The sequence below is a fragment of the Ambystoma mexicanum genome, chromosome 6q (assembly GCF_040938575.1).
Source record: "Ambystoma mexicanum isolate Mex_15411 chromosome 6q, UKY_AmexF1_1, whole genome shotgun sequence".
NCBI lineage: Eukaryota > Metazoa > Chordata > Amphibia > Caudata > Ambystomatidae > Ambystoma > Ambystoma mexicanum.
This window is the reverse complement of record NC_090937.1, coordinates 704,214,051-704,240,162: the sequence shown is the minus strand read 5'-3', so window position 1 is coordinate 704,240,162 and position 26,112 is coordinate 704,214,051. Positions and strand designations below refer to the sequence as shown.

General features: G+C 43.6%; 2 protein-coding genes across 6 annotated transcripts in view; one reads left to right on the top strand and one right to left on the bottom strand.

Moving 5' to 3' along the window:
- ANAPC10 (anaphase promoting complex subunit 10) overlaps window positions 1-15,492 on the bottom strand; it is a 529,205-nt gene extending 513,713 nt beyond the window's left edge. For 3 of the 5 annotated variants that reach the window (XR_011282252.1, XM_069631214.1, XM_069631218.1), the window contains exon 1: window positions 15,337-15,492. The gene's annotated coding sequence lies outside the window, so the exon portion shown is untranslated. Of the gene's footprint in view, window positions 1-6,526; window positions 6,783-15,336 lie in introns of those variants that run through there. The other 2 variants (XM_069631215.1, XM_069631217.1) reach the window with 2 other exon arrangements.
- A 349-nt stretch (window positions 15,493-15,841) lies between these two features.
- Window positions 15,842-26,112, top strand: part of ABCE1 (ATP binding cassette subfamily E member 1) — a 670,940-nt gene continuing 660,669 nt past the window's right edge. Inside the window, exon 1 of the mRNA XM_069631213.1 lies at window positions 15,842-16,033. The gene's annotated coding sequence lies outside the window, so the exon portion shown is untranslated. The remainder of the gene's footprint in view (window positions 16,034-26,112) is intronic.

Sequence of the window (26,112 nt, the reverse complement as noted above, 5' to 3'; positions counted from 1 at the left end):
TTAATGATGGGAGGTATCAACCGTTAAAAAGACCTTATATTTTGTCCCCATTTGCTGCGATTCCTGAACTGAGCCTCATTACTTCAGCAGATATTCGACTGGTGGATTTTATCCGCAAAGATCGACTTGACTTTGTCAGGCTTGTAATCCCGTCCCCCTTGGTAAAACCAATGTTACTGAAGGAGGCTGAAGCACTTCAACGCATTGGGGTTTGATCTTTTTCCATTTAAAGACCAGATGGTACCTATGCAAGCCTTTGATGGAGGAGGGTTAAGAGCCAATGGACTGGTTTATGAAAAGAAAGAACATCCTACTCACTCCAGATCGGAAGATGCATCTGATAAACAGGATTGCAGAGGGCTGGCATCATCTTTACGAGATGCAATCAGCAACCTAAAAGAGTTAGGGAAACCAGTAGTAAGAAGCCACAATTTGAAAGTGATTTGCTGGAATTCCCGAGGGAATTGTCACCTTTTTAATAATGAAATACTTAGGAGTGATTTACACTCAAAGATTTAATTCTTTTCCAGGAAACGCGGCTAACCTCGTCTGTGGGCTGAAATGGGTTTGCAGTTGAGGAATTATGTGCAGTCAGGCGTCTGAGGGGCAGACCCAAGGGTGGTCTGTTCACAGCCTCAAAAGATTCTCCTGGCCTTACCAAAATGGGGGTTTGGAAAAAATGGACAATCGTTTCTATTAACTGCTTTTAAGGTTGGTGCTTTTGCTCTGCTGTTGATTAATGTTTATTGGAACTCGAAAACATTTCCCGATTTACAGCTGGAGAATGAGTTAATCTCCTTAGGAAAATGTATGGATCTATGGTGTAGTGATAATCTAGGGGGTCAAATAATGATTGCAGGAGATTTAAACGCAGACTGTTCAGTTGATAGGCTGGTTGGGGACAAACTTTATCTTAATTGGGAAAATTTGGCAAATGGTAATCAGAAATTAAGAGGTGTTCTTTGGTTGTGCATTGGGGACCTTAAGATATAAAAAGTCTGATAATTAAATCTAAAAATACTGGAGCACCAGGTCTGAATAACCTCACCAACAAAGTATTACAATCCAATCCTTTTTATTGGGCTAAGATTTTAGGTATTCTTTTTAAAGATGTGTGCCTAACCAAAATAATTCCCCAGTCATGGAGGGTTTCAGTAATTATCCCAGTGTTCAAAAAGGGCTCTAGATTGCTGCCTAGTAGTTATCGTCAGATTGCTATAGCTGATTCTGACTCTAAAATCTGTGCATCTCTGGTGTTGATTGATATCCAGAAATGGATAAATGCTAATCAAATTCTGAGTATGAACCAAATGGGCTTTAAAAAACAAATATGTGGCACGGACTGTGGTGGCCTTGTCCTTAGATGCTTACGGAGTAAAGCCTGGGTAAAGGGTGCAAGATCGGCCTTTGTAGCATCAATGGACCTTAGTATGGCCTTTGATTTTGTGGCTAGGCCCACTTTATGGAACAAACTCAACTCTTTGGGAATCCCGAAACATCTGTTGGAAATTGTTATTGCCTTGTATACTGACACTAGTTTGGTAGTAAGAACGAACTCCGAATGTGGGCCTTCCTCGCAAATGGAAACCAGTAATGGTTTGCGCCAAGGCTGTATGTTGGCACCGACCATCTTTAACCTTTACGTTAGTGGAGCCCATTCAGTATTCCACAATGGGGGTCTGGTTTCTCCGAAACTCAATGGGATGTCTATCTCGTGGCTTGCATATGCGGACGACTTCCTGTTGATAGATAACACCAAAGTGGGTCTGCAGCGCCTAATTAAGGTGTTTGAATTATTCATAATGAATCTTCATCTAACAATCAATCCAACTAAAACTATCATCTGTATGGGTAAATTTAATAGGAAGCAGGAGTCTTATACCTGGTTTTGTGAAGGCAGACACATCAAGCCCCAAAAAGCCTTCAAGTACTTAGGGTATTGCTTTTCTGGTACCGACTCTGCTCCTTTGATTAAAAACCAATTTAGGGCTAAAGCTGAAGTTGCGTTAAGGCAGATGCGATTGTTGGAAAAGAAATTTGGGAGATTCTCCATGAAACCCATTTTGGAGTTCTACTTAAGAAAAGTGGTACCAAGGCTAACCTATGGTCTGGAACTTTTTGCTACCAACATTTTTTGAAAATTCTGGAAGGTATCATTTGGACGGGTTTATTGTTTTTCTTACACAAATTCATACCTTATCACCTCCATTGGAATGCATTTGGTTTGCAATCTCTCCATTCATTGGTTATGGTTAAGAGGCTTTTATTATGGAGAAAATGTAAGATGTCCGGGGTCAGTAACCCGTATACTAAAGCGGGAAGTGATTCAACTTGTCCCTTCATGATTAGATTAAATAGGGATGTTGAAATGATGTTGAAGGAAATGGGTATAGCTAAGAGCACTTTGTTGAATAGGCACAATAAATGTAAACTTACCATACGTGTGATTGACTGGTCTCTGACAATGTGTAAAGTGCTAGAGTCTAAACATTATAACCAAGCCCATTCCTTTTGGAAATTCTTCCCATGTATGCAAACTTACCTAATGAAATATCTAACCAGGTCTATTAGAAACTCCTTTATGAGATTTAGGTTGAATGTTATGCACACCAATTATATTTTAAATGTAAGAAATATAGCCGTGGATAAGAAACGGTGTAGGTTCTGCAATAAGGTAGGGTTGGATGAAACCCTTTATCATATTTTGCTAATATGTCCCATGTGGATTAAGCAGAGAACCAAATAATTAATTGTTCTCCTCAAATGTATGTGTTGATCGTGACTTCATTTGGTATAAAATGAGACCTGGATATTCCTCTAGTTTGATTATCCGTATAATAACATTTTTAAAAACGTTTTGTGAGTTAAGCTAGTATAGATGATTTGTTTTTATTTTTGGATTTTGAGATTTTGTTTATTTTATTTTGCTAATTCGTTGAAGAAATCGAAACAATATTTGTATCTCTTTCTGTATTTTGAATTTGTAATCTGGATTTTTATTGTAATGGATTGTTCAAATATTCGTATTTTTGCTAAGATTTTATATGTCTGTTTTTAACGATTGTTTTTGTAAAGGTTTATAACAAACCATAAACAAATAAACAAATTAAAAAAATGTGCATCAGGTGTATGCAATTGTAGTCAATTGCCTGGCTTTGCCAGATCATATTAACGGGACATGTCGAGAGTAACATATGAGTGCCAATCTTTTCCTCTTAGACCTACTCTTCCTCGTCTCAGGATTTGTGTAGGAATGGGATGGAGAGGAACTGGGATTTTGGAATAAAAAAGTAGGATGGGATCGGACTATTGGAAAGGGAGTAATACCGCGTCTGCCTTACCCCAGCTCCCTGAGCACCCCTCACCGAGGTGATCCTCCCTCACTGATCCACCCCCAGGGTCAGGATACAAAGGCGATGGCAGTGCCCTGGCCTACTGAGCAAGAGACCCTCTGGGACTAAATGGTGGGACACCCTCTGGTTTCTCACAGCCCCAAGATATTCCCCAAACTTCTCCAAGAACATCTGCTGACTTATGTGCATCTGAACCTGTGCTTGCTGTTGAGTGGTGTATATGATCTGTCACCACCTCATGAGGACTGAGGTGGTGATCTTTCCCTGGCTTATTTCGTAAGTAAAACGGGGCAAACGGAAGACATTACAACCAACTTTTTTTCGCAATTCACTGCATCATTTAGACAACTGCATTTTAGCAAACCATTACGGTGTCCAGTCAATTGGTCGACACCATTTGGTCGAATGCCAAATGGTCGAATTTTTTTTTTTTTTTTTATATATATATGTGTTTTGTGGGTTTTCGTGTGGGGGAAAAAAAAAAAAAAAAAGAAAAATAAAATTCGACCATTTGGCATTCGACCAAATGGTGTCGACCAGTTGTCCTGTCGACCAAATGTTTTCGACCAATTGACTGGTAACCAACCATTACATTATTCCACTATCCCATTGGCTTGTATGTGATACACTGAGCACAACCTGTGCTTGATCCCCAGAAGGGATGTAATCTCAGCAAATGATTCATAGAAAAATGGGTCCCATTATCCGATTACAGGACCTCACATATTCCCCACCGTGGAAATGTCTCCCTCACTGAAAATGTAGCTGCCAATTTTGCATCAGGGTGCATGCAGGGACCGACCTCAAGCCATCAGAAAATTGACATACAATTACAATCAAATACCTAAAGTTATTCCACTTCTGTAAGTTCTCTGAAAGGACCTGAAGGCTGGGGTATTACCAGGATCGGATTCTTTAAAAACTATACAATTCCCTACAAACCTAATTACCTGGACGGGAATGTTTGGAGTTCTGTTGCCATTTGTTGTCAAGACAGATGTGACGGGTAACGTAGTTGCTCTAGAGCAGAGGTCTTCAAATTGTGGGACGCGCCGCCGCAGGGGGTGGCGCGAGAGCCAAGCATGAAATGTACAAGAAATATAGATTTTCTTTTTTTATATTGGAGGAAATGAGCAGGGGTGGCTCACAAGTCGGACTGGAGCATAAAGCTATCTCAGTCACAAATGAAAAGGTGGCCTGGAATTGCAAGTTGATATTCATTCCTTTAGTAACAGACAGTTTGAATAGTACCCAAAAGGGGTGTTTTTTGTTAAAATTTAAGCAACTTGTGATATGTTAAGAATATTTATTCAGCAACAATGGTCAAAACTATTAGCTCCACAGTGAAATAACTCAAACTGGCCCACATTGGCCAAAAAGGTGGCCCATTTTGACTGGCCCACACTAGCATTTTGCATTTTTGGTAAAGGCACTGCCCTATAGGGCAGTCTGAACCTGGCGGCTCATCCATAATGGGCGAGGGGGCGTCCACCCAGTGGCCCCCATCACCCATTATGGAGGAGCCAGCAAAGTGAAATACTGAACACTCCCTCAGCTACTTTTTCCAGCTGACTGAGGGAGTACTCCTGGGCTGGCTGAACTGTCAAAAGGAAACACTATTTCCCTTTGACAGTGCAGTTCAGTTCCCCAACTGCACATGCTCACAGCCATGCAAGGCTGGGGGCGTTTTGCATCGCCAGCCTTGCATAGCTCATTGGAAATGCTGGCTGGGGCACTGCATGCCTGTATGTGCGAGGGGGAGCTCCTGCGCCTCCTCACACATATGGACAGAGCAGCCTGGAGCTGGGCATTTCAGCACCCATGCGTAGGCCCCTGCAGAGGGTACGTTTATGTAAATGTATTTTTTATTTAAATATGGGTATGGATTCGTGTATGTTTGTTTTATGAGTGAGTGTATGGTGATGGGTGCTCGTGTTAATGATAAGAGTGATTGCTGTGTGAATGTGTGTGTGCGTTTTGGTCCGTTGAGCTGATTTTGACAAGTGGTGGGTAGAGGTGGGAAGGAGGGTTGTACAACAAAGGCATAATCCCCCTACCCACCTGCCAAAAACAGCTCTCCTGAGGCACTGTGGAGACCAGGGGACAGGGATGGTATTTTTTTTTTACTGGAAATCTATCATAGATGTCCAGTAAAAAAAAAAAAAAAAAAAAAAAAAAAAAAAAAAATCATACTTGCCCCCTGGACCCCGGCGCCAATTGCAAACGGTTTGACTTTTTACCCATTTTTTTTTAGTTTTTTTTTTTTAAGTATGCTCTAAAATGCAATATTTTAACCCATTGTTTAAAAAGAATTAATGGGGGGAACCCCCCTTCATTGGCTCCGAGTCCCTTGCTGCGCTCGGTTGCTATGCCATATCTGGTGTAAATATTTATGCCCCTCCACGTAAAAAAATTCACCAGCCACCACTGGCCATCGGACTGTGCTGGGAGCAGGGTGGGGGAGCCCAAGTGGTCCGGCACTTTCTCCAAATCCTCCTCCCAATACGGCAATATTTTCATAACGACGAGCATGGTCTGTGGTACTTCTCTTTGCTCTATCATTACCTGGCAATGCACCCCAATCTCAAAGACCATCTCTCCTGTGTGCTGCGCATCCTTGAACAATTGCTCAATGGACACGTCTCTCAACGATGAGGTTCTATCGATACAGAACACTGCGCCATTCGCCTCCTTCCTCATCAGTGCCTGAAAGAACCACCTTGTCCTTTTTGACAACTACTGTTTCTAACATAATGGTAACAATAGTTCCTGGTGCTATCTGCTGTGACTCAGCAGGCCGAAACAAACATTCAAGAGGCATATGCCATGCTCGATCTTTTATTCCCGGGACCCAACCCAATACTACCATCACCCCATACAGAAACAATGCTGAATGCACTGGGAGCCCCTGGTAATGGGGGAAAGCACTGCTTCTCTCACCGGGTACAATCTTGGAGTCGAGCCTACAATGCAGTATTTCGAAGAAGTAATCGACATATTAAGCTTGCTCAGTAGTTCCCCTTCCCAAATGATTTTCCAGTGTCAGGTTCAAGGTTTGGGCCAGGAGGCGGCAAGTGGGGCTGGGGAAACAGTAGAATGGGCATATGTTACCAAGAACTACAATTCCCAGCAACCTGGGGTGAGACTGTAGTTTTTTGTCTACGTGCGCTTACCCAGCTGATTCATAACTGGGGACTACTTATGCGGGCGCAGCGATGTTGCTGAAGGAATCTTGATGTTGAGACACCGGAGGACTGCTGGCGTACATTTACCCGGGCCACAGTGGTGAGTTTGAAGCCGGTCTGCTCTACGGGCGTGTACGCAGCTCGAAGCTGGAGTCACCGACCTCAAGCAGCTCCTCAGAGGGCCTGGTCGAGGCGGTAAAGGTCACGCTGCAGGGCTGGTTCCGAGTCATCTCATCAGGTCCGGGTGGTCTGGCGGGGCACCAGAACAGCAAGATAAGTAACCTATGCTTGTGAAATCTACATTCATGTACGCATGTCAATTGAGGCACTGGAAGAGGAACATATGTTGAACAGCTCAAAATCTAATTTAAAACTAGCCATCCTGAATACCAAGAAAGGTGGTCACACGCAGAGACAAGAAACTCTTACTTAGTTCGTTCCTACAAACTGTTAGGATCGGTGAGGGTCGGCAGAAGCATGTCGAACTACTTGGACCATCTTGCGGCAATGAGGTTAAGGTCTACCAGAGTCTGGGTTCATTTATGTTAAACATTTACAGAGTTGCTTTGCTTGCCCACGAGGGCCATCAGTCTATGTTGTTCACACAGGGTCAGTCCCTTGTTTGTTCCATTTTGTGCTTATGGTCAATGTGTGTATGTGCTTTTCATGTCCATCATGATGTTGGTGCATGGTCCCTTGTTTCATGCTGATAGGGGTACAATCATGATTTAGGAGGTCTCAGATATTCAGTTAGGAGTCAGGAGATAAGTAGGTTAGGCATTAGGCTGAAAACTGATTTTGTCATGTATGTTTTTTCCCTATGGTTCCCCCATACCGATCCAAACTAGGTTTCATCCTAACCCTCTTTCGGGTTTCCCTAATCACCCCTTCCCTAACCACAACCTCTCCCTAATCCGTCTCCCCCCCCCATTGGCTAACACGTGGCTTCCTGTTATTCTGACATCAGGCGCCCATGCCAACCATGGTGGGAGGGTCCAATCTATTCGGCTTCTGTGGTTCGGGGGAGAGTGTCGATGCTCTCTCCCATGTTTTGAATCTTGACATTCAGAGTATTCTTACAGTACAACAAGAGAGCAAATACAATGTGCTTAACTACCTCGATATGCAGATCCTCAGTGTAAGGAATAGACAGGACAGCCCCAGAAAATACCTGTGTGTCCATCGTAAATGAAAACGTCTGCTCACCTAGCTTTACTCCTTTTCAAGGTTCCTCTTCCGATCAGTAGTAACCAATAGAACTGGACACATCCGAGATCCCTGTGGGCTGTCCTATTCCTGGTACATATGAGAACTAGAAGGCGAAAAAGGACTTCCTCCGAACACACTTGCTCCAATGTAGCGTGTGACTGTCCGTTGGAAGAGGGTTTTTCTCCAAAGCCTGTACCATTCCAGCTCCTGGGTTCTGATCAACCTGGACTTGCTGCAATGGCACAAAGCTTGGGTCATAAGGCAAGGTTGGGCGATTCATTTGTGGGGGACCTCCATTGAAATACTGAGGCCGGCTTAGACAGTCCTGTGGCACGTGTCCCATTCTTCCCACAAACCCAACACTGCACTCCGTACATTCCTCTATAATCTTCTCCCATCCGCCCACTAAACCCGGGCCCCATTCCTCCAAACCCATCAAATGACCTACCACCTCATGGAAATCCTCTCATCGGTCTGGGTCCAGGTGCGTACCCGCCCATCCATCCATCCATCCATGCTTGTCCCATTACAGTTTCCATTTGTCCCTGCTGTTCCTCTGATGAGCTGGTCATCATTGCTCCTTCCAAACAGATTTTTTGCATTTTTTCCTGAACCAGTTTGGCCTCAGCCTTTTGAGCTTGCTCCATGCTTTCCTTCTTCGCCTGCCGCCTTATACAAAAATGCACAATGTCCGCTTTAATATTCTGCCAACTCTTGGCCTCTATTCCTACCACTTTAACCAAATCATGCAGGACTTCTTTGGGGAATCGCTTAGCCACATTCTTGTCACATGCTTCTCCTGTTCCTGCCCTCCACATTTTTTGAATAATTGATGTGGGCAGCAGGACTCATCTAGTTTCGTTGTTTTTGCCAAAAATGGAGTTTATATCTAATCTAGGTTTAAGGGTTAATCAGCACCCGCCATTCCACTCAGCAGAAATCTGGTCAGTAAAACTACCACTGTGAGACTCTCACACTATCACCATACACCATACACCTGCTGTACAAACCCCCCGGCCCTATAGCATCATTTGAGGAAGGCATTACCACCTTACTCCATTCCAAGACCAAACCTGGCTCACAAACTATAATTCTGGGAGATTTCAACCTTGGACTGAATGACCTGACTGACACCAATGCTACTACCATTGCCAACACTATCTCAGAGGCAGGTCTTGCCCTTAGAATTAAGACGTCGACACATTCTAAAGGCCGTACTCTGATTGGCTCGCAGACATTAACTGCACAACTTCCATATCTGCCAATGTACCTTGTGCATGGACGGACCATCACCTTATTTCCTTCACCATTCTTGACAATTTACCAACTAACGCCTACATTCAAACAGCCCCTCCAGCCTCAAAGAGAAATAAATGAAATAAAGGTTAATAGATTACTAACCCTTCTTCATCCCATTACCTATATTACAGATCAAAGCTCTGACCCAGCAGCGCTAGTCGAACTGTACAACTCTTAACCAAGCTATTGATATAATAGAGCCACTAAAACTATGTACAGGTAAATCAACGAGCCCACTTGAACACATGGTTTACACCTAGCCTTGAAGCTTCACGTAAAGAAAAAAAAAGACACCTTGAATCTCTCTGGAAAAATAACCCTTCTGAGCAGAAAAATATATCCACGAGATATAAACAGGAAATTCTCCAAACAAAGAGAGATACCTTTAATGAAAGAATTACCAATACTAACTATAGCACTAGGGAACTAGCATTCTTAGAGATCTAGAATCTCCCGCCATTCCCATGGATACCTGCACCAAAGACAAAACTTGGTGCACCAACATCCAAGACGCCCTTTGTAATTAAATCACCATGCTACAAAACAAAATTGCAGCAAAGAAAACGTCTCTCCTCCTCAATGGCTCACACACCCAGGAAACACTTCCTGAACAGCCTAAATCAAACAACCAATTTAAAAATGTGGACTGGTCTCCATACCAGAAGTGGAGAACATAATAAAATCACTCAAACCATCGAGATGCCTAGGGGACTCTTTTCCCGCATCTATAATCAAAGAGGCAGCTAGGGACCTAGCATCTCTCACTATTTCAGTCATCAATTCCTCATTCAACTCATGCAATGTACCCACTATTCTCAAAGACGCCTAGGTTCTTCCCCTTTAAAAAAAAAATAAAAAAAAAAACATTTAGACCCAAGTATACCTACAAATGACAGACTAAGAACAACGGTACAGTTACTTCTAAAAATATTAGACAAGGCAGCATACCCTCCAGATTCAGTGCTACCTTGAGACCAACAACCCACTAGGTACTCGTCAATCTGGTTTTAGACCACGACACGGGACAGAAACAGCCCTCATCAATTTAAAAAACCAAATGGATGAGCTCAAGGATAATTGGGACCTAGCCATCCTTCTCCTCCTGGACTTATCATCCGCCTTCGACTTGGTGGACCATAAAGTGCTCTGCAACCATCTTCGCTTAGCGGCCCAATTCCCAAAGGAAGCCACCGCTTGGATCCAATCATTCCTTGACAACCGATCCATGAGAGTGTCAGCAGCTAATCCAGTACCGGTCACTTGTGGAGTCCCTCAGTGCTCTTGCGTCTCCCGAACCATGTACAATATATTCACAAAGCCTATAGTTGATAATCTTGACAATCTGGGTGTCTCTTATACCAACTACACAGACGACACCCAGATACTATCTCAGGAGACTACGACACAGATGTAGCACTGATAAACAAAGTTTACCTCAAAACAAGCTTGGATGGCCACCCATGGCTTATGCCTTCATGATAAGACTGAGCTCTTACTCATTGGATCAAGCAACAGATTAAATAATCTCATCTACCAATTTAAAGCAGTCAACATTGCCGGTCTAAATATCAAAGTCTCCAAGGAGGTTAAGACTTTAGGCTTCTATCTGGATTTGCCTCCAAATCTAAACAAACAAGTTAACGCCATGGCCTCTGCTACCAGCTACACATGCAAACATATCTACGCGTACAAACCATTTCTTATCACCGATCGTTGCATCACACTAGCACAAGTCCTCACCTTGTCCAAGTTAGATTATTGAAATGCCCTATCTTGGTACTAGCCAACAAAACATTAAACTGCAAATATTACAAAATAATGCCCTTAGAACGGCGTTAAACATCCTGAGAACACAACACATTTCACACCTTAGGCGCACCACTAATCGGCTGGCAAACAAGGACAGAATCACATTCAAAGCTCTAAACCTCACTTACAAATCCCTCACTAACCAAGCCCCTACATATCTTGCCGATAAATACACCAAACACACTTCAGCACACCCTATCAGAACCGCTCAGGCCAATACTCTTAAGATCCCCAAATTCAAACTTAAGAAGGAGGGAGCAGCTTCCTAGTTCTGGCATCCCAGCTTTGGAACACCTTGCAAAATCTTTTAAGAGAAGCCTCATCTCACTACATGTTTAGGAAAGACACCAAAACGTGGCGATCTTCTTTAGACCAATGAACTAGACATATCCCTCATGTGTACCCTTTGGAATAACGCACATACAGCCAGTCCTTTACTCGCAACTCTGTGACACTCGTTGCAAATAACTGTTGTGCTCTTCTGCGATCTTGTAAATATATCATGTAAATAACTGATGTGCTATCCGGTTATCTTTTAAAATGTAAATATCTGTTATGATCTCTGTTGGTCTTGTAAATGCTTGTAACAAAGTAACTAACAATGCGCCCAGCTACCTCAGGGTTCGGTGCAAACTTTGGACAAGAAACTGTTACATAAATAGTGTAAAGATTCTTTCATATACAGTTGAAGTCGGAGAATTCATCAATAAATCATCATCATTAATTGGTACTATTGTTCTTTTTAATGGGTTGCCTGAATAGCCAGCACATGCTTCGACCCTCAAAAGCAGGTCTTCCTCAAGGCTTTCTTAGATTGAAGAAGAGCAATTGCAAGCGGCGCAATAGCCTGATCAAAACAGCCAAAGAATCTATAGTGGGAAATGAATGTCCCAAAATACCCTATATGAGTGCCTTAACGCTAACAGTGTTGGGCAATGAAATCCAAGATTTATTATTTTGAGAATGAAAAAGCAGTCCAAATGAGGCATATTGGGACCCAAGTTCTGGTTGGGTCAAAAGCCATCAATAACGGACCAGTTATATTTCAATGTTAAGTAGGTAATCCAACCGTTCTTCAAGTATAGCCTAACAGAGCTATTTTACTACACTATCCCGCAAATTTGGAACAGAACGCAGCATTCCACGTGTGAGGGCAGGCAATGACATTAGAATGCAGCTACCCCACACGACAAACATTTTGTTTAGCTGGACACATAATGAATCCCCCGGGCGAATAATCAGCACCCATCCACATGCCAGTTCGATACAGGTAGCTAATAGGGTTTTGGCCACCCCTTTCCTTCTTCGTATCGGCTAAAATGCACACCCGCATTCTAAACTCCTCCATTTCCCCATACCTTGAACTTCGGTCCCCCAATAGCGTTCATCTACATCACTTTTGAGACCATACCAATGGGAATAGATGCTATGCACATGACAATTACAGTACATTGGACCAATAAAATTCCTGAGAGAACTTCACCCCTTTTATGCTCTGCGAACTACCACATACCAGTACAGGCAATTTCTAGTACAGAGAAATATACAAATTAGTCAGTAGGGCACACATTTATGGAGCAAATCATTACCAGTAACCATATCTGAGAAATCTATGGAAACCAAATGATGAATGTGTTTTTGCTTTGGCAATAGCAGACAACCTGACATTAGTCAGCAACATAAGATGGAACCACTCTGCTGACTCAAATGTTAAGGTATGACAGGCAGAGGTCAAGACCATTGAATTTTCTGCAACATGAGTTGCACTTATAAGAACTGTCTAGGTTAGCAGCTGTATTGCACTTGAGGAACCGTAAAGCCTTGCACATGTAAAGCGCTGAGAAGAAATTGTGAAGGCTAAAACATGTATTGAGATGGACTTCTCAGGGGGGGGGACAATGTATTGCACTTGGATGGGCTTAAGCTGGACAATGTATTGCACTTAGATGGACTTTGAGGGTGGGCAGCGGGGAAAGGCAATGGATTGCACTTGGCAAACCTACTGACCCAAGCTTACTTATACTCTTGTATTGCCGGATCCTCTCACACAACATACCTGCTGAAACTAGATGTATTCCAACGAGGTGCATGCTTTGAATCTAGGTGTGTTTTCGACAAGGCATAGGCTCCGAATCTAGGTGCATTTTAGCACTGTGCATGCTTTGAATACAGGTGTGATTCAACACAGTGCATGTTTTGAATCTGGGTGCATTTCAACACAGTGCACGCTTTGAAACTGTGTGCATTTTCAACACTGTATGGTTTCAATCTAGGTGTATTCCCAACAGTCTGTGCTCACTAACCCTACTAAAAACTCAATATGCTTCATTCCCACCCTCAAACTCTAACAAACACACGCCTACCTCTACTGCACCGCAAACAATCCACAACACCAAACTTGAAACCAAATACAAGTACACAAAAAGCACCCATTCACACTCATACCTTAACACCACACGCCTACCAATCAAAAACGCACCAAAAAGGCATGACCAGTTTCTCCGAACTATTCGTCTCTTGTATTCTTCATCTGTTCATGACCATTTTTACCTCTCAGGCTTCTCTTGGTTATCTTTTCACTCTCAACTGAAATTCAATTCCTCTGTATTGTGTTGAAGTCCAGACTTGCTCTAACCTAACTCACATCTTTGGTCTCTTTGTATGTTCCCTCTCAGCCTCTTTGCTCCCAATATCACTTTCTTCTAACAGTACCCCGCCTCCATGTGCATCTTCAGGGTTCTGCTCTTTTTCTTTATTGGCTCTTCAGTGGAATGCTCTCTCACTCCCTTTAAGATCTATACACGCTTAGCACACTTTCTGAGCTGCCTTGAAAACATTCTGACTTCAACCTTAATTGTGCCTTATCTCATTGTAGTTTTTAATTATTGTCTATTGTACTACTATATTCATTTGTACTGTAAATTGGTTTTATACAGCATGCCTTGGCGTAAAGCGCTATTCATTTGTCATTTATATACGAAAAACCTGTAGAGGAGCAGGTGGATGCATTCTCCCTAGCCCCCACCCCCTCACTGCCATCATATTGGAACAACAGGAGAAGAGCTTTATGTGGGACCCCATGAGTTGTCCCTATACCACATCCAGTGTATGAGAGACAATATACACTCAAGCAACCATACCGAATGTACCCTTGTACTGAAAGAGGGGAAGGATGTCAGCACGCACCGTTGTAACTCATGGAGCGTTGAGTGAAACCTGATGAGGGCAGAGTGATGTCATGAAGTAGATATACAAGGACATACTTAAATGATATGAAAATACCTAAGAGTAACAATGTAATGACAGCAATAAGAGAAACATGCACGAAATGATAAAATAATCATATATAAAAAGATGTTAAAGTAACATTCTGACCAATACATATACATGTGTGTTACGTTGGGTGCCTGGCCAAGAATGACACTGACACCATTGCAGGAACAATCAACTTCTTTACTGTGCTCCATGTGCATCATACAAGTACATCAGGTGAGGTAAGTACAAAGGGCCAGGAACATCCACCAGCATCCTCTCTGTTACCCCATCATCTCAACTGAGATTCATGGAACCACTCATAACATAACATTCTATCACTCAGCATTCCATGACAGTCACTCTGAGCATTCCACCCATACAAAGCAGGGTGCAGGTGAAGCTAAATCACAACAATATGCAGTAACGCAAGGTAGACGAGATATATAGACGTTTGCTATAGAGGAAAATACAACGTGGCTAGAACGGCCATAACAGGGTGAGGGACGTCGGCTTGTGTTAAAACTTAATCTAGCTACCTGTTAGACAGACTAGGGATGCAGAGTCAGGAGAAGTTGGAGACATAGTTTAATGTGCAGAATAAAGGGGAGTCTGTGTTGGCCTTGGATCAAGGGAGCCATTTAAGGAATAACAAGTGCACAGGATATAACTCTTTACAGACAGCACGACAGCTTTTTTGTCCATCGAGTACTACCCGACAGACCCCACAGTAGAAACATCTGGGATTGCCTAGCCTTCTCCCAGGTGTGACAAAGCCCAGAGTGGACTGAGTGAAGGTGAATGAGGCGACACACAATGGCTGAACAAACAGTAAGAGGCAGCTGCAGCGGAAAAAAAATCAGGGCAATATTTTAAGTACATTGTGTAAGACGGAGCAGTAACTCCTGCAAATATCAAGATGCAGGAGCTTTGATGGATGACTTTAACACACGTTTTGTTGCCCCCAACAAACATTTGGAGACTATCTACTCTGCTAATCTAACAGGGACTTTTCACAATACGGATAAGAGGATGTTGCATCCATTTAAAAAATATATATATCCTCTCACAATACTGATGAGTGAGATTGTGCGTTCGCCTAACCACCCTTAAAAACATTGCCTAGTTGCATAATGTTTGAGAGTAACGTGTACCCGGACTGTGTCCATTACACCTTTGGGCATCACGCGATAGCTCCCTAGTGGCGCTCATTAAAGACCTCATCTCACCTGTCAACGAGCATCTAACATTCCCAACAGGGTGCCAACCCGCAAGCCGGACATGCTACAACATACGAATCCCGCGGGCTGCGTCACTTCTGAGCGGCGCATAGATGGTGCGTCACAAGACCGTAACATGGTTGACACCCGCGCCCACAAACACGAAAGAACACCACGCCTTCACTTTTAACCAGCCCTTCTTCGTACCATGCAGTTGTCCGACAGAAATTACGTACATGTTGGAGAAGAAAAAAGTGTAGGTTGCAGTAAAGTACAGATTTAACTAAATAGTAGCTGGATTTCTATTATTTTTAAGAATTAATTTGAATTATGTTTGCCCATAAATAAATACACTACTATATTTTAAAAGCTGACATATATTTTAACATGATGTTTAAACATATTCATACAAAACAGAACCCCGCAGAACAGAACATTTCTCCAAAATTAGCGGTCCTTTATCAAAAGCCAATCATTTCAAAATGGCTTTCAGATTGAAATACAGAGTCGTTTTATTTTTCTTGCCCTCCTTGAGAGCAGTAGACGTCAGTCCCGTCTTTTCGTGTTCTCGCTCCGCGCATGCGCTGGTCTTTATGGCGTGCTGCAAGGAGGTAGTGAGGCAACATCGGCTTGTGCAGTACAAGTAACCAGCTGGGAAACGTTCTCATTCCAAGTAGTAGTCGAACTGAAAGTTGAGCACGTACGGGTAAGTGTATGCTGTAAGGAAGGAGCGGGGCTTTGTGTCACACGGAGCTATGCCAACTCTTTCACTGGCTGCACTTTAAATCTCGATTGGCTGGCAATAAGCTATGGCAACCGCTAGACCCTTGGGTCATATATATTCTATATAGTATATACATAAATAATACGCAGAAAATGTTTTTGTATTGGCAATAAAAAGACCGTGGCTTTTTATTAAACATAATATTAATACAACATAACTGTCTATGATGGATATTTCTCTACAAACAGGTTTGCAGTGTTCTCTTAAGTTTTGTACTTTTCGGCACTCGGGCCAGGAACTGAAACAGCCCTTCTTTGCTCACAGGGTGCCCCCCCTCCCCCAGCTTGGACTCCCAGGTCTGTGTGTTTGGGACCTGTAAATTGTCTGGTGAGCATTCTTGTGCCTGCTGGCAGATTTCCTGTGAGGAATAACTGTGTCCCTTTTACCCATACATGGGTTCCATATTTGTGGAATAGATCTGGATCAGAGAAAACTAGACCCCTGTGATTGAAAGTTCAGTCCCTTATGCAAACATTTTCTACGCTTTTGTTTAGCTTTCTCCTCGCTATGTTGATGGCTCTGTTTCACAAGGCCCATCTCCATATTTTTTGGGGCAATATTTCGGACATAAATATTTCTGTGTCCTTCCAAGTTCTTGCTATCCCTGTAAGGGATGCACATATGTCTCATATTCGTAGTTCCTATACTAGATTGTTGCCCCCTAGGTGTATTACCAGGTATTCTGGGGGGGTCCCTGAAGGTCTGTTAACCTCTCATGTATGTCCTCCCATTTCATGCCCCCAGTGCCCCACCAGGACGTAAGTGTTTTCAAAAGGTAGTTTGTCTTTGTTTTCCTCGGTGCACCTTCCTGTCCTACCCACAAAGGAGTGTCCTACGATGCAGGGCGATTTGTAGGTGGCTTCTTCATCTGTTGAGAGACATTTGTTAGATTAGTTCTGGCCTTATGTATTTTCTTAAATGCCCTGATGTCCAGCCCCCTATTTGATTGACCCCTTGTGGTCCTGTGCCCCCACAACAAGCAGATGTTGCTGCCTGCTCCTATTCTGAAAGAGTGGTTTTCATGTTCTGTGCTATCCCAGCCAGCTACAGTGATGGCTTTTTTCAGAATGGTCTGCAACTGAAAACAGCTAAATGCCTTGCCGTCCATGTGTATCATAAACTGGCCTCCTCTAAGTGTGGGCGGTCTGTAAGAAAACCATTTATGATGCATACCGGGCAGATGACCATATCCCCAATGCAGTATAGGTTGATCAACCTACCCTTCCCTTTTTTTGTTTTTCTTATTAGAATCGTCATGCAGTCCTGCCCCATGCACACATCTGTTTGCCTCATGGACACCACTTTAAATATTATATCTTCATCAAATAATGACAGGAGTCGGCCTGTATGTCTGAACTCCTTTATTCCCATATCATAACTGACTCCTCTCCATTCCATTCCTTCCAAAGTTCTACCCACCAAACATTCCACATTCTATTCAGCTACAACACCTCCCCCTTGCTTATCATAGAAGATTCAGCTACAACACCTCCCCCTTGCTTATCATAGAAGTTCACTCTCACCGTCAGTCTGACAGGGTCACCTCTATATTTGTTCAATGAGACGTACAGGCTTGCGTATAGTCCTTTGAGGGCGCCCACTGCCGGTCAAATAAGGTGGCGAATGTCCAGAGTCTTTAAGGGACAGGAGACTAACAGGTTCTTCACTACGCCTTTCCTCATACAGTTCTCCATTTGAGACATCCTGTGACATAAGCCTAACAGGTTCCCCATTTCTCCCTGTTTCTTCTTCCAACTCCTCCTGGAACATTGCATGAAAGAGTGAAGCATTTTCTATCTTCCCTGTTACTACACCATTCTCCCTCACAACAGTTGCTATGGGCCTTTTGACAGCCATGACTGTTACTGAATCTGAGTCACGACTGAATACCACCTTCCTTTGTTGTTTTTGCCTAATCGGTATAAATTCACCTTCATTCACTGACATCTGATCTTCCATTCTCCTCTTGCGAATCATCCAATCCACATTGGCCTGCATCTTCTTTCTTCCATGACCCCTCACCCACTTCCAAAATGCCTCTTGTCCAGATCTTTCCTTTGGTTTGATGTTCCTGCTTTGGCACATCTCAGCTGGGACTGACACATTTTTACATATCCATTTGCACTAGGTTGTATGCTCTCCTTATCAGGAAATCTCACCATGCCACGCCTCCTCCATGGTAGCAATTGTGTGCTAGATCTCCATGTTGCCGATACTGGGTTCTCTTCTTTGCACATGATCTAGAAATGATTCGTTTGCCCACATCTCATGCATATCCGACCAAAAGCTGGACATCTACCCCCTGCGTGGAAAATCCAATCCACATCTATATCAATTCTTCTCCAGCTGACTCCTGCCTGTGCCATACCATGCACTTTGCCGGGTGAACAGGTTTGAACATCGAGTTTGCCTCTGTTATCACTGATACCGTTAATGGTATTTAACTCACTTCTGTTTTCCATCTTGGCTACCTGCCTTTCAGTTCTTTCATACTCGTGCCAACTCCAGGACTTCCTTTTAATGAGAGAGGCATTCTTAGAAGATGTCTTCAAAGTTGTGATGACGTACACCCTTCAATGATTCTCAGCCTAATCGTCTCATCATCGCTAAAGCTTGCGAATTCACAATATTGTGCCCTTCTCTTTATACAAATTGGTCATTTGTTTCATGTGGATTCTGTGTGCACTGATTAAATGCATATCGTTCATAGTCCCGATTGGGAGGGACAACCAAACGTTCACCAATCGCAGCAACCAATTGTTGATATGTTGTTCTTTCCTGAGCCGGAATGCTCATTACCACATTTCTCACCTCCTTTCCTACCAAATTAACAAATATGTCCATTTTGTTTGAGGCATCCTGATTCCCTGCTGCTCTCAAGAAGCCCTCGAACTCCTCCATCCATTCCTGCCTTCGTTGCTCCTGACTTTCCTGTGTCCCAAGTATAATGGGTCCGGGGCAATGTAGATAGTTCACCAGAATCCCCTCATTCTGGACTGATCTTGTATCGCCACTTGGGATATTCAGGAACATGGTTACTCGCTTCTGGCCGAGTTGCTTCGCTCTTTCTTTCATCAGCAGTAGTTGTCTTTGTTGCTTGATTGCGTAATGTTATTTCCTTTATTGGTCAATACTATTTCATCTGTGCAACTTTCATTTTTATTCAGTTCTATCTTGTTTTGTTGACCTCGCACCAGGATAACCATAAATGAAATAATGATCTCTTTCTGAACAGTGTTACAGTATAAGGTTGCTCTATGCACCCGTGTGTGAGTGCAAATGAGCCGCACCTTACAATTTAGCACCACTTTAAACAATCTTTTTTTTTTATGCCAATCCCTTGCTGGTTCACCTATGAAGTGTACTTTTCAAGGTCCTACAGCAGCACAATTGTGATTATATGCAGGGAGATAGCAGACCTTGTGCCACTAGCTCATACGTGTAGCATTCCACTTCTTCACTTTCATCCAGATTCCCAGATTCACCTGCCGTGGTGTGGGCTGTTCACTGGTATCTTTCTTTGCCACCTTAATTTTGTGTTATATTTTCCGTTCTGCAGCCAGTATGGAAAACAATTTCCCAGTGTGGGCACTTCTTGTGGTGTTGTTGCAGTCTATGCCTCACCACTGTGCTCTTTATTCCACACTTTGATTTAATTGAACTTTCATAGTTTCCATTTTGCACTCCTGACAGTTCATTTCACAGTTTTTTATTTAGTTAGTGTCACAATCTCACATCACTTTCCTTTCAATGCCTTCCTTTAGTTTTGCTTCATAGAGTTTCAGACATTGACTCTGACACCTCCAACAGTCTTAGACCTCGCACACCCGTGAATATCGCAGTTCCAATTTCTCCTTTTTCTCTCTTTTTTTTGTTTTTGTTTTGAAAAATGCCTTTCCTGCACAACAGCCCGTTGGCAATCTTCTCCTTCATGTATGCCATATTAGCAAGTCATACCAGTCAATTCCACGCAGCGTTGCTCCTCTGTTCTTACTCTTTCCTTCCATTGGCTTCTGTTTCCTTTATCTTTATTTCTGTCTTCGAATTAACCACTTCCACTGTATTTTTTTCAAATGGTTTCACAGGCTGCTTTCTCTTGACCATCTCTATAGCTCATCAGTGGGTCAATCACTACCTCGTCGCCAATTGTTGTGTGCCTCATGGACACCACTTTAATCTTCATCAAATAATGACAGGAGTTAGCCTGTATGTCTGAACTCCTTTATTCCCATATCATAACTGACTCCTCTCCATTCCATTCCATTCCTTCCCAAGTTCTACCCACCAAACATTCCACATTCTATTCAGCTACAACATCATCTAACATTGCAAACCATCATTTGCCCTTGTATTAAAAGCTATCGGCTCGCTGACCTTTAATGCCAAGCTACCCTGAATAACTTTCATGTATATGTGTGAACATTATTTCTCCCAGTTTTAACATGAATGGTTTCAGCTTTTCAAAATTAAAAGCAGTCTTTTATTGGCCCCTCTAGTTTGCCCCACCCATTGAAAGCATAATCTATTAGTGCGCTGTGGGTTGTGTCTCTTCTCCCCCAGATATGTTTACAAAATATGCTATGGCTGACAGGTGTATCCTAGCCCATGCTTTCTTCTTATTCTGGCTATAAGCCCATGAAACAAATTTGTTGACTGCTCTCATTTATATCTTCTGTGTTTGCGACATTTTTAATTCCTTTTACTGTGGCCAGGCACTTACTGTATTATTTGGCTGTCTTTTCTGCCAATGCCTTGTTGACTAGCTCCATCAAGACCCTAGTGGAGGCCTCTGGGGTCTGACAGGGTGTGGGCCTCGGTAGGCACCTTGCTCGGAGGTGCGTTTGTCGCCTGCTGACTTCTTCTCCTGGCCGCTGCGTTGGGGGTGTACCAATCGCTGTATTTATGAGTTCTCTGTCAGAACCTCCCAAACCTCTTTTGGCACTTCTGTCATTCTCTGGTCTGCATCTGCTCGGAGGCACCATAATGTATGCCACTGCAAGTGAGCATCAGCTAAATCATGTTCTGCTCCTGCAATTTATTTAGCCCTTATCTCTATGTTGTTGTGCAGGGAAATTGTGGTCATAGCCCATAGCACTCTCAAAACCAATTGGCTCCCGGGCTGCTTCTTCCGAAAGGGCTGTTCTCCTTTACTTTGGTGTTGGAAACTGTCATTACTTCTGGTCAGAACAGAATTTTAATTTATTGAAATTATGAAATCCAAATGTTTAATATGAAAGCATTAACTTTATTATTTTTTAAAATCTTTGTTGAATATTTTAATGTGTTTTATTCATGAATCTGTAGATTCTAAAGTTGATATTTGTAAAAATGAAGTTGCTTGAATTGCTAGTATTTTTTGTAAATGTATATTGAAAGGTTGAAACTTTCAGCCATATCAATAATAAGAATTGTTTTTTTAATTTTTTTTTTTTTAACTTCTGGTCATGAATGGCTGTAGGGGCCTTTCTGCCTTTTGCCACATGTTTGACCCATATGGTAGTAACCTTACCTTTAAAACCTTATGTATGTACAAATTAGCCTCCACTTCATCCCAGCCCACCATAGGGTACTTCTCCATGTGCTGTCTGAATTCCCTGTCATAATTCAGCCAGGCAACCCCCTCACTCCTCCCCTCCTCCCCGAAGGTGTCATTCACCTATTGGATTTTGTCCAAATATGCCATAAGCGATAACCCCTCCTCTGGAAATGTTTCCATTACTGTGGTTGCCAATATGTTAAAATGCCTTGACCAGTTCTTAAAACTTCGCTCCACCTGCTTTCTTTTAGTTGTGTTTTTGTCATCCTTCTTGTCCTCTGTCACCACATTGTAGCCTCGTTGTTTGAATTCTAACAGTGTAACTATTTCAATAAACCTTTTTTTCCAAATTTCCTCTTGACCTTCAGACCTATGTGCCACACTAGAGTTTCTTTGTGTTCCCTGTTCTTCTGTGGGTCTACCACATTTTGCGACGTATGCCCAATTGATTGCTTCTCCTGTTATGGTGTTGGCATTACTACTTATGCCTAATGCTGCATTAACCAGTGTGTTTGTCATTATGTCACCATTGGCTACTAGCTCTGGGTGTGTGTGTGCTTAGCACACTATGGGACTGATTCATGGAAGTGTTTTATAATGTCGCAATCCCATAGGAAAACGTTCCATGAATCGGGCCCTGTGTGTTTCTGTTTGTGTTGGTGTGCTCTGGGTGAGAGCTCACCTTCTATGCTGTTTGTGTATTGATGGCTATAATGGACCTCCACCTGCTGTTTGGTTATCTTGTGCATTAGTATTAAGCATTTGTGCACTATCCGTAGGACCTTGTGTCCTAATAGGTCGGTCCTAATCAAAGCCTTTATTGCCTAAGTTATCCATGCATGCCTTTTCTGTGTTGACCACCCACTTGGGTGCGCTTACATCAGATGTCATTTTCTCCATTTTACTTTGTACTTGTAAGTCTTACAGTGCTTTGTGCTCCAAAAAGCATTAAAAAAATGTTTTCCTTGCCTTAATACCTATGGAATTCTTGCTTCCTGTGTGCTTTCTATGGACCTCCTGGGTTGCTTGTGGTTCTTTGCTCTTCTCTTCCCGTATCTTTTTGGTAGCTGGTGTCATTTCTTCTTCCGTGTAGTTGCTGTTTTCGTCCGATCGGTCCTCACTCAGCCTCTTTCTTACACATGCCCAACCGCCTTCCTTTTCTGCGGCTGCCGCCTATTCTAGCAATTGGGCACTCTGTGTTGCTTTACAAACTTCTTGTGGGTTTGCCATTTGTACTGCCTGAAAGTTTGTTCGACAATTGCCCTAAAATTGGCATTTTTGTTTTGTTATTCCACTGCAGAAGAAACCTTTAATGTTGTCCCTAAATATTCTACTTTGCTGCCTTTTCTATTTTGCAAATAACTCCTACTGAAAAGTACCCCAGTGCTGCAAAAAATCCCCCAGTGCTGCGCTGTTCCTTCTTTGTAGGTCCCCGCCCTTTGTTTTGCTCAGCCGAATGTTCTGTCTTCTTTCCCTGTGCGTGGTTGCTATGGCAACATAGTACTTTTAGCAACGATGTTGCTACAATTTCCCAGGCCTCCTTCGCACTTCCCGGCCTTTGTTAGGTTCAGTCTCCGAGGCTCCTTGAAGGTCGCTGGATCTTTTGCCGGCCACACCCTGCTGCTTCTTCATTCATTGCTTGGATGTTGAGTCCCTGTGTGTGTTTGCTTTTCTCGATCGGGTTGGGGGTGGAGGCTTAACTCTCCCGACTTATTGTTCCTGTAGCTGCTTTGTTCCCTCTGCCTTACGTGGTTACGCCGGTGCTTTGGCTCCTTGGCAAGTTAAGTGTTTCTTTTGCCACACTCGGCGCTGGTATTCGTTTGTGGATCTCCCTTTCCACCGGGCTAACCCGTGGTCTGTCGAGGGAGCACTGCCAAGCTGAAACGACAATTTAAATGGATTTATAATGTGGCAACCCGCTCGCTGTGACGCTCCCAAACCCTGTCGGGGTGTAGTGCCGACAGGGAAAATTCACTCCAAAAACCCCTTGCACCTGAAAATTCTGTGAAATTATATTGTGGCAAAAATACTCTCCCTATGCTTCCGACCCCGAACGGGGCGACAAGCACCATGAAAGACAAAATCGCGGCAACAACCACAAATAAAATCTGGATCGGCAAATGCAGAGTCCCGTTACTCAAGTCAGAGTATTCTTTCTGCAGGGCTGCTCCCAGCAGCCCTACCCATATAGGGAAAATGTGCCCTGGGGCCCTACATATGGCTCCTGGTCATCAAAATGGCCGGCCTGTGCCGACAGCCACTTAGCACTTATGTGCTTGGCTTCCTGCCTCATCCCTCACTTGGTGCTATTCTGTTCTCTTGCCCCTTTGAAGAGGGGGAGAGACACTGTGGGTTTTGGTGCTGGTGCAGTCCACCAGTTAGGACCTATTGTTTGTGCTGTTTCTGGCTGGGTTCCCTCCCTGTCAGGCTCTTTGTGTGTTCTGAGGCTGTGGTATGAGAGAGGACAGGGGAAAGAATGGGGTGGCGCGCCTCATGGCCGCCTTCCTTTTAAACCCAGCTCGCCCCCTTCCCTTCTCTGTAACCCGTGGTGCAGCTCCTCAAGCTTAAGGGGCCTGTGCCCTTGAGCTTCATGGGGATGCCTCCTCATTCCACGGCACTAGGAATTCGTTTCTTACACAGAAAAGTCCTCTTTATTACACCTACTATAGCAGTTTGATTACCATCTGGCCTTTTTGTGTATGCCAGGTTTTTCAAAGACGCTGAACCTTGCACTACCGAATCTACAAGTCAAATGTAGCCTTTGTGTTAAATGGGGTGACCATATTGTAAGTGGGGACCATTCTGTGTTTAGAAATATTTTATTATGGTTTTGTAAAAGAACAGCAAACATTACAGCCATGGATGGTTCCAGAGTTGGGCTTCGGAGGGCTGAATCCCTCCCAATTTGAAGCAGGAGTCACCGCTTTGATGTGAAGCCCAGCCAGCTCCGACAGCAATAGATTGGCAAACCTTAACAATCATTAATGTGCCACCCGGGGGCAGCAGCACCAAACAATGGCAGAAGCCTGTGAGGCATCAATAGTCTGTCAGTGGTCTTCATGTGGCTTGCTCCCCTGGGGGGAGGCTTGACACCTTCTCAAGTGGGTATGACCCCTGCAGCGTGAACCACCGCCAAAACCATTTAGGCTTATGTGTATTTCAACTACTGCACCGTGCAGGTTCAGTGAATGTCACCTTAATGGAAATTAGCAGAGCCTGAAAAAGTTTCAGGCTGTGTTTATTTCTCAGTTATTGAAGTCAACGGCAGAGTCCCCTCAAAGGGGCATGCTGGCTGCAGCAGCTGTGGAGCAGGCACTTTGCAGGGTTCCCCCCTGGTCCCCCACTTGTGAGACACAGTTCAGGAAACAAAAACATGTACAATAGTGGGTGCCTAATGTGAGAAACCTGAGGACATCCTCACATTTTCTTCTCTTAGATCCTTGGCTCAGGTGGCCAGGGCACGCCCATTGTCTGTGGATCCAGACCTTGGGGTTGGACAAGTGCGGGAGGATCACCTGAGTAGGGTATCCTTTGGGAGTAGAAAAAGGATGCCCCTGGATGAGACGCAGTATTCTCTTCCTCTTTCCCGATATCCATCACCCTGTTCTACCTCAGCCTTTGCAGAACACTATCCTTCTTTTCCTGACCGTAATATACCAGACTTATCTATTATCCCTATAAGACTCTACAACTCCCACAATCCCTATTTCTCACTTGCTTGTCTAAGTACTGAGACGAGGAAGAAACAACATAGAGGAGGAAAGCTTGCCCGTAGGAACAATTGTACCAGGAGTTCCTATGGGCAGTCCCCGTTTTGTCCCACTAATAGTCCGGCAGGGCTAGGCAATCGAGCACAACCAGACACACCTGACTTCACTTAACTCTGGCTGGGAGAATAAAGGCAGCCGTCGGAAACCACATTTTGAGCGAGCTGTAACACAGAGGACCTGGAGAGCCCAAAAGCAGGAATGAGCAGAGGTAGCTGTGGAGAGTATCCAGCAGAGAGCGGTATCTCTCTGGGCTTAACCCATGTTTTGACTTGACTGGGGGCACTTGGTCCCTATTGCCCCCGACCGCCCCCCCACGCACTTCCTGTTCTGATCACCTGCATGATCTGAATGTACCAAGCCTAGTAAGATCCTTTGTCTTGTCGTCCCTATGTGAAACACTTGTGTATAAGCGCATAATAATAAACTGTAATTTGAGAGGGCAGAGACTGGCTGAGGGAGTCCTGTGTTGAATGATGAATTGAACTGAAGCCAAGTAACTTTGTTGTGGAAGGCCAAGTGGGCCCTGATCTACGATCTGAACTGCATCTTGAGTGTGTAGAGCCAGAGTGTGTCACGCAGCCTAAATTGGCCACCTTAACCCTATGAGGTTAAACGTGGGGAAGAGACTTTGCTCAGCCACACTGATGTATAATTTGAATACTGCTTTTTTTACTTTTGCGCACTTAAATTTCCCT